This window comes from Sinocyclocheilus anshuiensis, unplaced genomic scaffold (genome assembly GCF_001515605.1).
Source record: "Sinocyclocheilus anshuiensis isolate Anshui unplaced genomic scaffold, SAMN03320099.WGS_v1.1 scaffold163, whole genome shotgun sequence".
Taxonomy (NCBI): Eukaryota; Metazoa; Chordata; class Actinopteri; order Cypriniformes; family Cyprinidae; genus Sinocyclocheilus; species Sinocyclocheilus anshuiensis.
Window position 1 is genome coordinate 1,435,132 of NW_015548223.1, and position 14,237 is coordinate 1,449,368.

At 34.7% G+C, this 14,237-nt stretch overlaps 1 protein-coding gene across 1 annotated transcript in view; it reads right to left on the reverse strand.

Annotated features, from left to right (window-relative positions):
* The window catches only part of LOC107654303 (pre-B-cell leukemia transcription factor 3-like), a 53,543-nt gene that overhangs the window by 15,056 nt on the left and 24,250 nt on the right, over window positions 1-14,237 (reverse strand). The window lies entirely within an intron of this gene.

Consider the following 14,237-nt stretch of genomic DNA (forward strand, 5'->3'; position numbering starts at 1 on the left):
GAAAATAGGCAATTTAAATATAAAAATATGCAATAGACAAGAACAACATCTTTATATTTGGTTATTTTCAGGTGTGTCTTCTCTTTTATGATGTAATTTTTAACCCAATTATATATACAATTCAATATTCTATATGATATATTCAATATTGATTATGTATATATGAGTGTGTGTGTGTGTGTGTGTGTTTATTTGTTGTTGTTTTTTTAGTCTGTTGGTCGTGGTCAGTATGAACTGGGTAAAGATTCAAAATTTTTTCTTTTGTGTTTCACAGAAAAAATTCCAGCACACTGGTTTGGAACAACATGAGGGTAAATGATGATGGAATCCTATTTTTACAGGAAAAAGGATTCTGTTTAACGAGATATAATAAAAAAAAAATAAGATGAGCAATGAAGACTTAACAATTATGGCAAGACAAAAAGTGTGAGATAGAGCTGGTGTAAAAACACATTCAGACATGCAAAGACAATTTCTTGAACAGCTGGACCTCCCAAAGCAGGTTTCAGATAGCCAGTTATTTCTTCCTAGACAGGCCCACCGCAGAACTGCAAGCCCCTCACGTCCTCAGCCATTAACGCACGGCGCAGGATTAGTCTGCTATGACACGTTGTTTATCAGGGGTCGAGCTGTGTTTGTGCCAGCGCTGACTACAAGAGAATGATTGACAGTGGCAGGTCTCTTCACTGAGGTGGGTGGAATAAAAGCGCCGCGAGCTGTTAAGATGTGCTTCAGCGGCCTCCTTTAAAGGGGTCATATGACGTTGCTAAAAAGAACATTATGTTGTGTATTTGGTGTACATTATTGTTGCTCCTCTATGCCCCGCCTTTCTGAAACACGTCGATTTTTACAAAGCTTTACAGGAAAAAGGATTCTGTTTAACGAGATATAATAAAAAAAAAATAAGATGAGCAATGAAGACTTAACAATTATGGCAAGACAAAAAGTGTGAGATAGAGCTGGTGTAAAAACACATTCAGACATGCAAAGACAATTTCTTGAACAGCTGGACCTCCCAAAGCAGGTTTCAGATAGCCAGTTATTTCTTCCTAGACAGGCCCACCGCAGAACTGCAAGCCCCTCACGTCCTCAGCCATTAACGCACGGCGCAGGATTAGTCTGCTATGACACGTTGTTTATCAGGGGTCGAGCTGTGTTTGTGCCAGCGCTGACTACAAGAGAATGATTGACAGTGGCAGGTCTCTTCACTGAGGTGGGTGGAATAAAAGCGCCGTGAGCCGTTAAGATGTGCTTCAGCGGCCACCCAACACGGCCGCCTTTAATTCCACTTTTTTGGCACTTCACGTTTGATTTTTGGTTTTGCAGTCAGCAGAGTGGATGGTCATGTAAGCACAGGAGAAAAAAAATCATATATACTGTATATGTCATTTTCATGGATTTTTTTAAACATTTTAAAATGTTTTTGTCATTATATATATATATATATATATATATATATATATTATATAAGATCCACACACACACACACACACACACACACACACACACACACACACACACATACAGTATTCATGAGGTCAATGCAAGATGACATTTAAAGCACAGCAGACAAAGGGAAACAAATGCGAGATGGAAGGAGTGAATATGAGAGAAAGCATGAACATTTGCTCTTCTCTGCTCTTAATCTCATTTTGGTTTCATCTCTTTATGTTTCTTTGGTGTCGCTTTCATTTTTAATGGCAACAAAATAGTAAAGGTAGCCACATTCCCTATTTAGACCTCAGGCACGGAAATGCTAATTCAGCACAGAGCACATCGCATGGAATGCATCTCTCAGACAGCGGCTCTCAGTTTAAGCAGGCGTCTAATTAGTTAACGGGAACAGGACCGACAGAGAGGTGCATGTACATAGAGACACAAACAAATTCATGACTGTAGTGATGTCTGAATTATTCCATATATGCCCACAGAAAACAATAACTGTGGTGATACCATGGTTTAGTGATGATAGTATCAGATGAGGAGATGTGTGCTGTCATATTTGGAAATAATCAGAATTTACATTTTTCACCTTGATGATTATTTACTGTATGGATTTGAGTGAAATGTTAATCTTTGTTTTTTTCTACAAAGGTCTTATAACATTTCTTCCAAATTTCAAATACAATCATTGTCTTTTAGAGCATTTTTTTTTTTTTTTTTGCAGAAAATGACAATTGGTCAAAATAACAAATGTTTTCATTTGCTGTGATTGAAAATCAGTTTTTCCCCCCACCACATATTGATTTCATAACTCTTCTGAAGTTAAAACATTGGTATTGTGTTGTCTAAAAATGAATATAAACATGTCTGAAAACAGCATCTTTTTTGTTATTTGGATCAATTGTCATTTCATGCTCCAAGTCTACAGTGGGTACGGAAAGTATTCAGACCCCCTTAAATTTTTCGCTCTTTGTTATATTGCAGCCATTTGCTAAAAGCATTTAAGTTAATTTTTTTTCCTCATTAATGTTTTTAATAAATCTGCAAAAATGTCAACGATTCTGTGTTTTTCTGTCAATATGGGGTGCTGTGTGTACATTAATGAGGAAAAAAAATTAACTTAAATGATTTTAGCAAATGGCTGCAATATAACAAAGAGTGAAAAATTTAAGGGGGTCTGAATACTTTCCGTACCCACTGTAAATTACAACATTTTTATTTAAAATTTGGAAGAAATGTCATCAGTAGTTTACAGAATAAAACAAAAATTTTGTTTCACTCAAACACATAACTATAAATCGTAAACCCAGAGAAACTATGCATGTTTGGTCACTTTATTTTAAGGTCCATTATTTTAACTACGACTTTTGCCTCAATAAACTACTAATTTGCTGCTTATTAATAGTTAGTAAGATGGTTGTTAAGTTTAGGTGGGATTAGAATGTAGAATGTGGTCATGCAGAATATGTGCTTTATAAGTACTAATAAATAACCAATATGTTAATAATAGGCAACTAGTTAATAGTGAGAATTGGTCCCTATACTAAAGTGTTACCGGATTTTCAAGTGGTGTTATTTTTTCCATAGCTGTATATGTATACATAAATTAATTAAAAAGAAATTTCACACACACACACACACACACACGTGAATCATTTTTTTTATATAATCTTTTTTTTTAATTAATCAATTTTAATTCTTAAATCTATCTGTCTATATAAAAAGATAATATTAAGATAATGCCAGGGTTATCATACATAAAAAAGACAGATATTTTTCTATATTGCTATGGTCCTCATCCTCCGTTTGCCTGATGTGTAAAGATGTTGATGACAGACCGAGGTCTGATTGTGTGTAAACAGGCTGAAACAGCTGTGTGCTGCTGAAGCGGCTGCCAATTTAACTTCTCCACCCAACACCTCACATCAAGCTCTCCACACAGACTCTTACGCAAACATTAGTGCCTGATATTGTCTATTTGTTTGGGATAAAACTGATTTTTGTGCATGAGGACTGTACATTATGTAATGATGCACGCTGTACATGTATGAGGGTCAAAGACGAAAAAGGGTTTAAGCATAAAAACGATAAGTGTAATATTGCTTTAAATTGTTGTTGTTGTTCCCAAAAAAATGTAAAAGTTTATTTCAACCAAATTTTGACATTTTATTCTCCAAAACCTTATTTGAAACCTTAAAAGTAGACACTTTACTTACACTTAATGTGCTTTCTATGGACATAAAATCACTTTTGTAAATTTCTTTTGATGCAGACATCTTAACGTCTTTGACCCATGTATGCTTTTTGTTTGTTTAAAAAAAAAAACTTTCTTTTGGTGTCTTATTTAGGATTATTTGACTTGATAGTCGAATCTACAATCATAATTTATTATATATTATTATAATTTGATACCAATCCTAAAAGGATCAAATAATAACCATGTAAACAACAAATATGATCCTACAAGATAAACTGAAAATGCAAATTTTAGAATTAAGGGTTTTATTTGGTCCCTTTTAATTGGTTCTGCATTTTTAGATCTAGTCAGAAATCCATTAGCAGTCTTACAGGATTCTGAAAATGACATTTTTTTTATATTTTTATTTTTGATTTAATTAGTGGTGCTTGCTAATCTTTACTATCACTAATTCTATACTTATTGTTAGCAATTTGAACAAAACTAAATATTAAACTTGGTTGTTGCACTGTTAATGCTACTGACATACATCTGTGCAAAACAACATTTCATGTCCATGCATTTATTTATTTGGTAAGTGGCACATTAGGGTCCAGAATAACCTGTTTGAGTTTATTTTGTAAAAATTAATGGTTGACTGTAGGTTATCTCTATAACAAAATCGGTTGCTTCAAATAAAAGAAACAGAATTCTTAAAATGTCTCCATTAAAATTGACTTGGGCCACCTAGCAACACCCTAGCAACCACCAAAAATGCATAGCAACCACTATCGGCAGCTTTGTGGTTGCAAGTTTTTCATGGACAAGCACTGTTTTCTTCAGAAACTGTAGTCATCTAGCCTTTTGTACTGCAAAATCACACACACACACACAAAAAAAAATTACTTGAATGCTGTATCAAAATGCTGCATGTGAGGAGATGAATGGCAGGTTTTGGGCTCGTGCTGTGTTTTTATCAGATGATTGCTGTAGATTAAGATGGTCTGGTTTAAACCTCAGCTACCCTGGGCGAGATCTCCTGACCTCCGTGACCTCCATTACCTCACGCAACCTTTGTGATGTTTAAGTCCTTTTGCAGGATCTACTGGCTGCTGGAAGCTCACATGAGTTCAAGCACAAGTGCATTAATCTGGATTAGTCAAACAAAGACTTCCGATAATCATCTTTAATCACTCTTGGAAGTTGCCTTGGCATGTCAGGAATACATCAGCGTCTGGGATTTGGTCTTGTGGTGGAGGATACGAGGTATTTTTCGGAGCTAATTTACAGTGTTTTGAAGAAACATTCCCGCGGTGTTACGCTTTAGAGACACACAGGGTCAAATCTAAGACTTTAGCAGTGTTATTTTAGTATTAATTATATATTATTATAGTATTTAGAAATATTTTGAATTAGCTTTTATTTTTATATTTTCAGTTTTGATTTTAGTTTAAGTTTTAGTAGTTTTGTTATGTGCTTTTGTCATTTTTATTAGTTTTTGTTTTTTAAATATTTTGATATAAGTGGCCTGCATGTACAAATTTACATACAGAATAATGTTTACTTTCAATTTTCTTGCAATAAACAATATTAGATAGTTATCAAGTGTCTTTTTCTTACCTAAGACACATTAGAAGAATTTACATAATCCTATGAATGAGATTGTAATATACAGAATCAAATCATTAATCAAAATCGAACCACATCTGATTGTCAAAAACAAACTTAATCATTCTGAATTTGCAAAACTCGTTCCTGAATTGAATTGAAAACCTATGTTGTGACTCAAATCGATTTGTCTACCCAAAGATTTACAGCCCTAATTTTGTACATTTCTGTGCGACAGTGTTGTTAACGAAAACTAAAACTATTAAAAATCATTTTCGGTAATTGAAATAAAGCTTAAATAAATGATAAATATTAGAACTTAAACGTAAATTAGAAATGTTGCTTTGGCAATATTTGAAATAAGCTGAAGTATTAAAATCACTAAAACTAAAACCAAAATAAAAATGAAAGCTGTGCAGAAATATTAATTAAACAAAAACGAATAAAAATAGCAATGGCATGTATGGCAAAAATTACTAAAATTTAACCACTTTGAAACCAACCTGTGATAATTAAAAGAAAACAAACATAATGAGAGATTTATGTATAATGTTTGTAGGCCAGCCATTTTTGACCAGCAACACCACAAGTGCACTGTAAAAAATGACCGTGAATTTAACAGTAAAAGACTGTAAATATGCTACAGTAAAAACCTGTTAAATGGTTAACGGTAAATTCCCCTACTATATACAGTGAAAAACTGTATTGGACATTAATTTTACGGTAGTATTCCGTTTTTGGAAGTGGAAAAGACCGTATAATTTACAGTGAATTCCCTGCATTACATTTCAAATTTGATGTTTTTTTGTTGAAATAACTGTTTCTTCTTAGTTTTTTTTCTTATCAGTTTTGTATATTAGGGTTGTATGGTATACCTAATGTTGTTAAATTAATGTTTATTGCATTATTTCAGTTTCATGTGTGTTACCATGATGGTGTTTGGTGTTTGTGTGAATGACACTGTGCACCTTCTATATATGTTATTATTTAAAAGCTGCTTGTGATGGGCTTTGGTTCATCGTGTGACTTTCTCATTACCACCTGCATTTGGTGGTTATCAGTGTATTACAAAGGTACAAAACAGATTTCAGTACTTCAATAAGGTTGGTATATTAACATTATATCAGTTAATGAAATTACGGTATTTAACTGTAAATTTAAGTTAAAACCGTAAAACCTAAAACGTTGCTACCATAATTTTTACTGTAAAATTCCGGCAACCACAGCTGCCGTTTTCTTACTGTACTTTAACTATGTTTCACACACACAGTGTGTGACAAGGTGGAAGAAATCCCCCAAAAAGTACAAAAATTATGCAATTTTTGGGTGGAAATTGTTGTACCCTGTATGAGCAAAGTAAGTTAGTGCAATATCATCATTTTCTGTTAAAAGAAAAGTGCACAAGTCATATCAACTACTGTTATGGTGATTTTTTTTTTGTCATTTTTGGACTTTGACATCTGTCCTTATTCACTTTCACTCTATAGGAAAAACAAGACAGGAATTTCTGCTAAGCATCTCCTTTTGTGCTTCACAGAAGAAAGTAAGTCATCCGGGGTTTGGAACGACATGAGGGGGAGTAAATGATGGACTTTTCATTTTTGGGTGAATTATTCCTTTAACAGACCCTTGAAATAAATCACAAGAGAGCTAACTTGCATAAGCCTTCACGAGCGGGGTCTCGCTCTAAAATAAATATAATCCAGAGCTCTCAAATCTTCACAACCCCACATTTACAAGTCTAATTTAATCTGCTCAGTGAAACGCTCAAAGCCGGTCTCATCGCTGAGTAATGACAGTTTTAAATAAGAGTTTTAAACCCGAGTTACTGTACAGCTGGAGGGAGCTGTGGGTGGTTTTGGATTTCTTCACAGAGCAAAACCAATCGCTGAAATGCATATTTGATATATAAAGACTCTAATAGACGGCGTTCCCTCTCCCACGACGAGCTCAGAAAATCTTCTCAAAGCCACAGCCTGCTCTCCTGCTCCTAATTAGCACCGGGATCGAAAATAAGTTGGCTTATACCAACGGCAACTGAAATAAAATGAGAGTTTTTTTCACGTTAAACCATCTTATGTCAGAAAATAGATGCCCGCTGGGTAGTTTCAGGCATTTAATGCATTTTCTAGAAAGCAGTATAGATGCCTTGTCCTCATTTATTCACACTTTGTTACTAAAACCTGCTTGTGTGGGCTTAAGATTCATCATTTGCTAATTACAATTTGTATTCTAAATAGTCTTTCAGTCATACTGGTTAATTTGGATGAATATAGCTCGAAAATACCCTCAGATTAAAGCTGTAATTGCTGCTGCCAAACACCAGCTATATTAACAAATCCTGCGGCAAACTGAGTGTAAGAAGTTGAACACTTGACAAAATCACAGGCTCAGCCAGGAAACAAACTTGTGTTTACAAAGCTGATACTAAGAGCTTTTCTGAGAAAACTAGTCACAGAAAATTCACCGGGTTAGTGGAATCAAATCTTTTACTAATATTAAGAGTTTTGTTTGAGGCTCTTAACAGAAGAAAAACGAAATATCCACTACCATAAACATATATTCAGCTGTTTTCTGAGTTATGTGACATAGTATTTAGAGCGTGTGTCTGGCACAAAAACAACAAAATCTTCAATTTGATTGATTGATTTATTTATTTGGTTATTTATTTATTTAGTAAGTTAGTTAGTTAGTTGTAAATATATTGGGAAAGAAAAATACATTTCTTAAATTGCATTTGATCAGATTTATTTCTTTGTTTGTATTTATTTATTATGTACATATTTATTTATTTATTTATTTGCTTGCTTGTCAACTGTTTGCCAATTGGGTGAGAACAATTTAGGATTGATTCTCTGAAAACAAGTCTCAATATCTTCCATAATAGATATTAATTAATAGTTTAGATGTAGTTTAGATATTTTTACAGGATAAAAAGACAAAAATACCGTTTTTTTAAAGTGTGCAATTTAGAAATTTAGCGTTAGGCCAGGCCAAGATTTATTTATTTATTTATTTGTTTGTTTGTTTGTTTGTTTAATTCCATTTTTAAACAATTAATGGGTAAGAAAAATACATTCAAACAAGCCTTAATGGATGTTTAGATATTTTACAGGATGAAAAACATTCTCATTATGTTTTTGTTTTTTTTTTGTTTGTTTTTTTACAATATAGTGTGAAATTAGGCAGTTTTTATCCAGACCAAGCTTAAAAAGTGCACGAGAATTTATTCAACTGTTTCGAATTAAACTTTTTGGATTGTCATGTTCTCCATTCATTAGGCTGGATCTTTCTAAAAGTGAATGACGTTCATGAGCTGAGGTGATTTAATAATAATACATTTTTCTCATTTCAGCGCTATCTCCCACATTTATCCGTCAGTCCATTCACACACACACACACACACACACACACACACACACACACTGTGGGCGACTTTAACCGTTTAAAGCGCATCAGTTTCTCTCTTCACTACAAGATGAGGATCTTACAGCTGCGGCTCTGATCACTGTAATTAAGAGATAATTGGCATTAATTATTCTCACATAAGCTCATCACAAATCAACAGGAAAATGGCTGCTGCAGGTTTCCACACACGGCACACCGTGGTTAAGCTCTCAGAGACGCTTCGAAGCGTGTGAATTTACATCACAATACATGTCTTCTCCTTACTGAAGTGCAAAGCATCTGTCAATCAAATGCAAGAGTGATCATTTATATTCAGTTCATACTGGTTTAATATTTGGATGCACATTTGGATGAAATTTGAGCTGCTTTCATCAATCAATTCTGTGCATTTATTTTTGACTGTGCAAGTCATTTGCAATAGAGATTTTATAATTACAAAATAAAACATAAATAAAATGTTTTTCCTAAGTCAAGCATCGCTATTGCTCAAACTGAAGCATAGTCATTCATTTTAAACAAATCATTGGTCCATCAAATCATGCTATACTTGTTGAGTTTCAACATTTCAGTTATGTGTTGCAGACAAAAAAATCTGAGAAAAAAATCATCTGAGCCATACCTTACATATCTTTCAAAAATTAAAGAGACTTGAGGATGCAGAACATAGCAACACCCTAGAAACAACCCAGAACTCCCTAGAACCACATAGCAACACCCTAAAAACCAGCCAGAACACCATAGCAACCACACAGAAATACCCTTTAAAGAACCCATAATACTCTAGCAAAGTCATAGCAACACCCTATAGACACAACTTAGAACACCATAGCAACAACCGGGAACACCACAGGAACACCCTAGAAACAAACCAAATCACCCTGGCAACAATGTAGCAACACCCTAGAAACAACCCAGAGCACTCCAGAAACCACATAGCAACACCCTAGACACAACCCAGAACACCACAGCAACCACATATCAAAACCACAAACCACATAGCCTAGAAACCACATAGCAATAACCTAGCAACTAGGGCTGCACTATTAATCGAAATTAAATCGCAAAGGCGATAAATCGCGATTAGGCAGAAGCTGCGATTGTTATACGTATCTTTCTGTGAAGCACGGTTCTGTGATCAGCAGTAAATCTCTATCCGAGGGCCAGAGGGCGCTCTCGCGCTGAAACTCCAAATATGCCTGGCAGAAGAAACCTAGGAAATCCCTATAGCGGTAGCTGAATAAACAGAAGATTTAACTGCTTTCATTGATTCAACGTGACTAATAAACACACGACTACGACAATATATGGTTTATCTGAGGTCATCTTATATTTTTTATTATAATAAAGTATATAATAATGCAATGCTAATCGACATGGCCTTTATCACTGCTTAAATACTATGAAATATGTTGCGTGCCTTATTCTGTGAAAGAAGCCACATCATCTCACAGAAGGATTTATTTCAAACACTCGACTGACGTTATGAAGTAAGTTTGGAGTAAAAACATGTTATTAAATGGGGTATTTTCACGTGCTTTCAGATGGAGCAGCATTTACTACACAGAGCCGTAGTTCACTGACAAGCTACGCAAACAGCTTTCATAATCGCATTTCTTTGATTTCATAATCGCGCGATTAAATCGTCTGAGATTATGAATGCGATTTTGCATAGTTTGTCAGTGAACCACGGCTCTGTGTAGTAAACGCCGCTCCATCTGAAAGCACGTGCTGGAGATTTACTACTAATCACAGAACCGACTTTACTGACAAGATGCGCATGACAATCACATTCGATTAATCGTGCAGCCCTACTAACAACAACCCATAGCAACCATCCAAAACATCCTATCACCCATATATCAACACTCTAGAAACCACATAAGAACACCCTTGCAACAATCCAGAACACCATAGCAACACCCTAGAAACAAACCAGAGCACCACTGCAACCACATAGAAACACCCCATAAACAACCCAGAACATCCTGGCAACAAGGTAGAGACACCCTAGAAACAACCAAGAACACCCTAGCAACCACATATAAGCTCCCTAGAAACCACCCAAAACACTCTATCAATCACATAGCAACACCCTAGAAACAAAATAGAGCACAATAGCAACCACACAGCAACAACCCAAAACACCCCATCAACCAAATATAAACACACTAGAAACCATAAGCAACACTCTAACAACAACCTGAAACACCATAGCAACCACATAAACAAAACAACCCAGAAGCACTGTTGCAACACATTAACAGTCATTCAGAAATATAAAACATTTGAAGATTCCAGCAGATTCCAGCAGATCATGGCTAATTAACAGCAGGTCAGAGACGCTCAAGCTCTTCACAAGAACAGCATCCTGGGAGGAGATGTGTGTTTTTAACAGCAGGGCTGGTGCTTCATATTCTTGGACAGACACAGAAAGGTCCCACAGTTTACAATGTGCAGAATTTATCAATAAATGGTACTGTAAAAAAAAAAAAAAGATTACTGAAGTACGTTTTACTAGAAAACCCTATTTCAGTCTTTCTACTTCAAAATTTCACATTTAATTCAGGATTACTTGCCAATAATTTGTGAAATGTAATAGAATTTTTTTAAGAGAAAATTGTTGATTTTTCAAATAAATGTATACATTTTAATACATTTTTAAAAGTGTATTATAGTTCTCTTTTATGGACACCGGTTTTCACAACTGAATAAAAACAAAAAACGTGATTGCAACTTTTGAATAAAGCCTAATTATGAGGAAAAATGCATTGTGAGTTTATATAATAATAATAATAATTAATCATTTAATAATAATAATAATAATATCAATTACTGTATATCTCACAATTCTGAGAAAAAAGTTCATAATTATGAGATTAAAAAAAATCGCAATTACCTTCCAAAGTCCTAACATGTTAAGCTTGAACAGAGAAAATTATTTTAATAATTACAGTGGAGCTTGGAAGTTTGTGAACCCCTTAGAATTTTCTATATTTCTGCATAAATACGACACAAACATCATCAGATTTTCACACAAGTCCTGAAAGTAGACAAAGAGAATCCAATCAAACAAATGAGACAAAAATATATACTTTGTCATTTATTAACTGAGAATAATGATCCAGTGTTACACATCTGTGAGTGGTTAAAGTATCTTTGCTTTCAGTATCTGGTCTGACCCCCTTTTGCAGCAATAACTGCAGCTAAATGTTTCTTGTAACTGCTGATCAGTCCTGCACAATGGCTTGTAGGAATTTTAGCCCATTCTTCAGTACAATACTGCTTCAACTCTGTGATGTTGGTGGGCTTCCTCCTATGAACTGCTTGCTTCAGAACATTTCAATTGGATTAAGGTCTGGACTTTGACTTTGCCATTGCCATTCCAAAACATTAACTTTGTTCTTCTTTTAACCAATCTCTGGTTGAACGACTTGTGTGCTTGGGGTCGTTGTCTTGCTGCATGACCCATTTTCTCTATTTCTACTACCACCACAATGTTTCACAGATGGGATAAGGTTCTTATGCTGGAATGCAGTGTTTTCCTTTCTCCAAACATAACGTTTCTCATTTAAACCAAAAAAGTTATATTTTGGTATCATCGGTCCACAAAACATTTCTCCAGTATTCCTCTGGCTTGTCCACATGATCTTTAGCAAACTGCAGATGGGCAGCAATGTTCTTTTTGGTGAGCAGTGGCTTTCTCCTTGCAACTCTGCCATGCACACCATGGTTGTTCAGTGTTCTCCTGATGGTGGAGTCATGAACATTAACATTAACATCTCTTTAGAGATGGTTTTGTAACCTTTTCCAGCCTGATGAGCAACAGCAACTCTTTTTCTGAGGTTCTCAGAGATCTCCTTCGTGCCATGATACACTTCCACAAACACGATCAGACTGATAGATCCCTGTTCTTTAAATAAAACAGGGCACTCATTGACACCAGATAATCATCCCATTGATTGAAAACACCTCTGAATAGATGGACTCTAATTGCGCCATCAAATTAACTGCTAAACCTGCAACTCACAGATATGCAACATTGGATCATTTTCCAGAATAAATAAATGAAAAAGTATTTATTTTGATCTCATTTGTTTGATTGGGTTCTCTTTGTCAACTTTCAGGACTTGTGTCTTTTGGATCATTTTTATGCAGAAATATAAAAAAATCTAAAAGGTTCACAGACTTTCAAGCACCACTGTATTAATTATTTATCAATAATAAGAATTAATGAGAACAACTTTAAAGATTTAATTAATTAAATGTTAATTCATTCCCAAAGAGGCTATTTTGTACACATATTGCATGTGAAATGTCTATAAATCTTGCATAATCCTTAGATATGATAGCAAAACATTTCGGTTGGACTAACATTTTTGTCATTTTAGTTTTAATTTTTAACTCTACATACCAGTCTAAGATCACTTGCAGTTTGTTAATAAATTGGAATAAATTGTACATTGATTTCAGTCTGGGCAAAGGCGACAAATAATAAATATCACTGTTTTACTGACCTAGAAATCTTTGTTCTTCGTTGTGCATAAGTTGCATAAGTTTCATTTGATTTGTGTGTTTCTAAATCCTAAAGCTTTGTCCTAAAGCTTAAAAATTTCCAGGTATTAAATGAAAAAAAATCCCAACTTCTCAATGCCGTCTCAGACGTTTGGACCTGCTGTGCAAAACAACATGAATAATGACCAGCTCACAGGTTTCAGGGCATGTTGTCGATAGCGACAGATCAATTCGAAAGTCGTTTTCGCCTCGAAAGTCATTTTGTCTTTGAGGAGTCATTTCATGGCTAAAGCGTGTGACCGTGTGTTATCACTGCAGGCAAACGACCCGCAGGAACCTTTCCAAAAGAGGTTTGCAGAGATATTATATGTTGTCAAAACACAGCATGATGAGAGAAACAGCAGGTTTAGCACTGCAACGATTTTGTGTTACTTGAAAGCACGCTTCACTGGAACACAACAATCCAAACACTGATCCCAGACGCAATCTGAGAACTCAAATCATAGATTTCATGCAATAATTCAGACACATGCCATGATTGGAAGCCTGTTTCCGCCACGGGACAAAAAATAATAATTTCAAAGACAAAGAAATAAAGAATTTCTTGCTATTCTGACTTTACATCTCATAATTCTGACTTTACATTTCACAAATTCAGACTTTATATTTACATAATCCAGACTTTATATCTCACAATTTTAATTTTACATCTCACGATTCTGACTTTACATCTTGTTATTCTGACTTTACATCTCGTTATTTTGATTTAACATCTCACGATTCTGACTTTACATCTTGTTATTCTGACATCACATCTTGTTATTCTGACTTTACATCTCGTTATTCTGACTTTACATCTCACGATTCTGACTTTACATCTTGTTATTCTGACATCACATCTTGTTATTCTGACTTTACATCTCGTTATTCTGACTTTACATCTCACGATTCTGACTTTACATCTTGTTATTCTGACATCACATCTTGTTATTCTGACTTTACATCTCGTTATTCTGACTTTACATCTCACGATTCTGACTTTACATCTTGTTATTCTGACATCACATCTTGTTATTCTGACTTTACATCT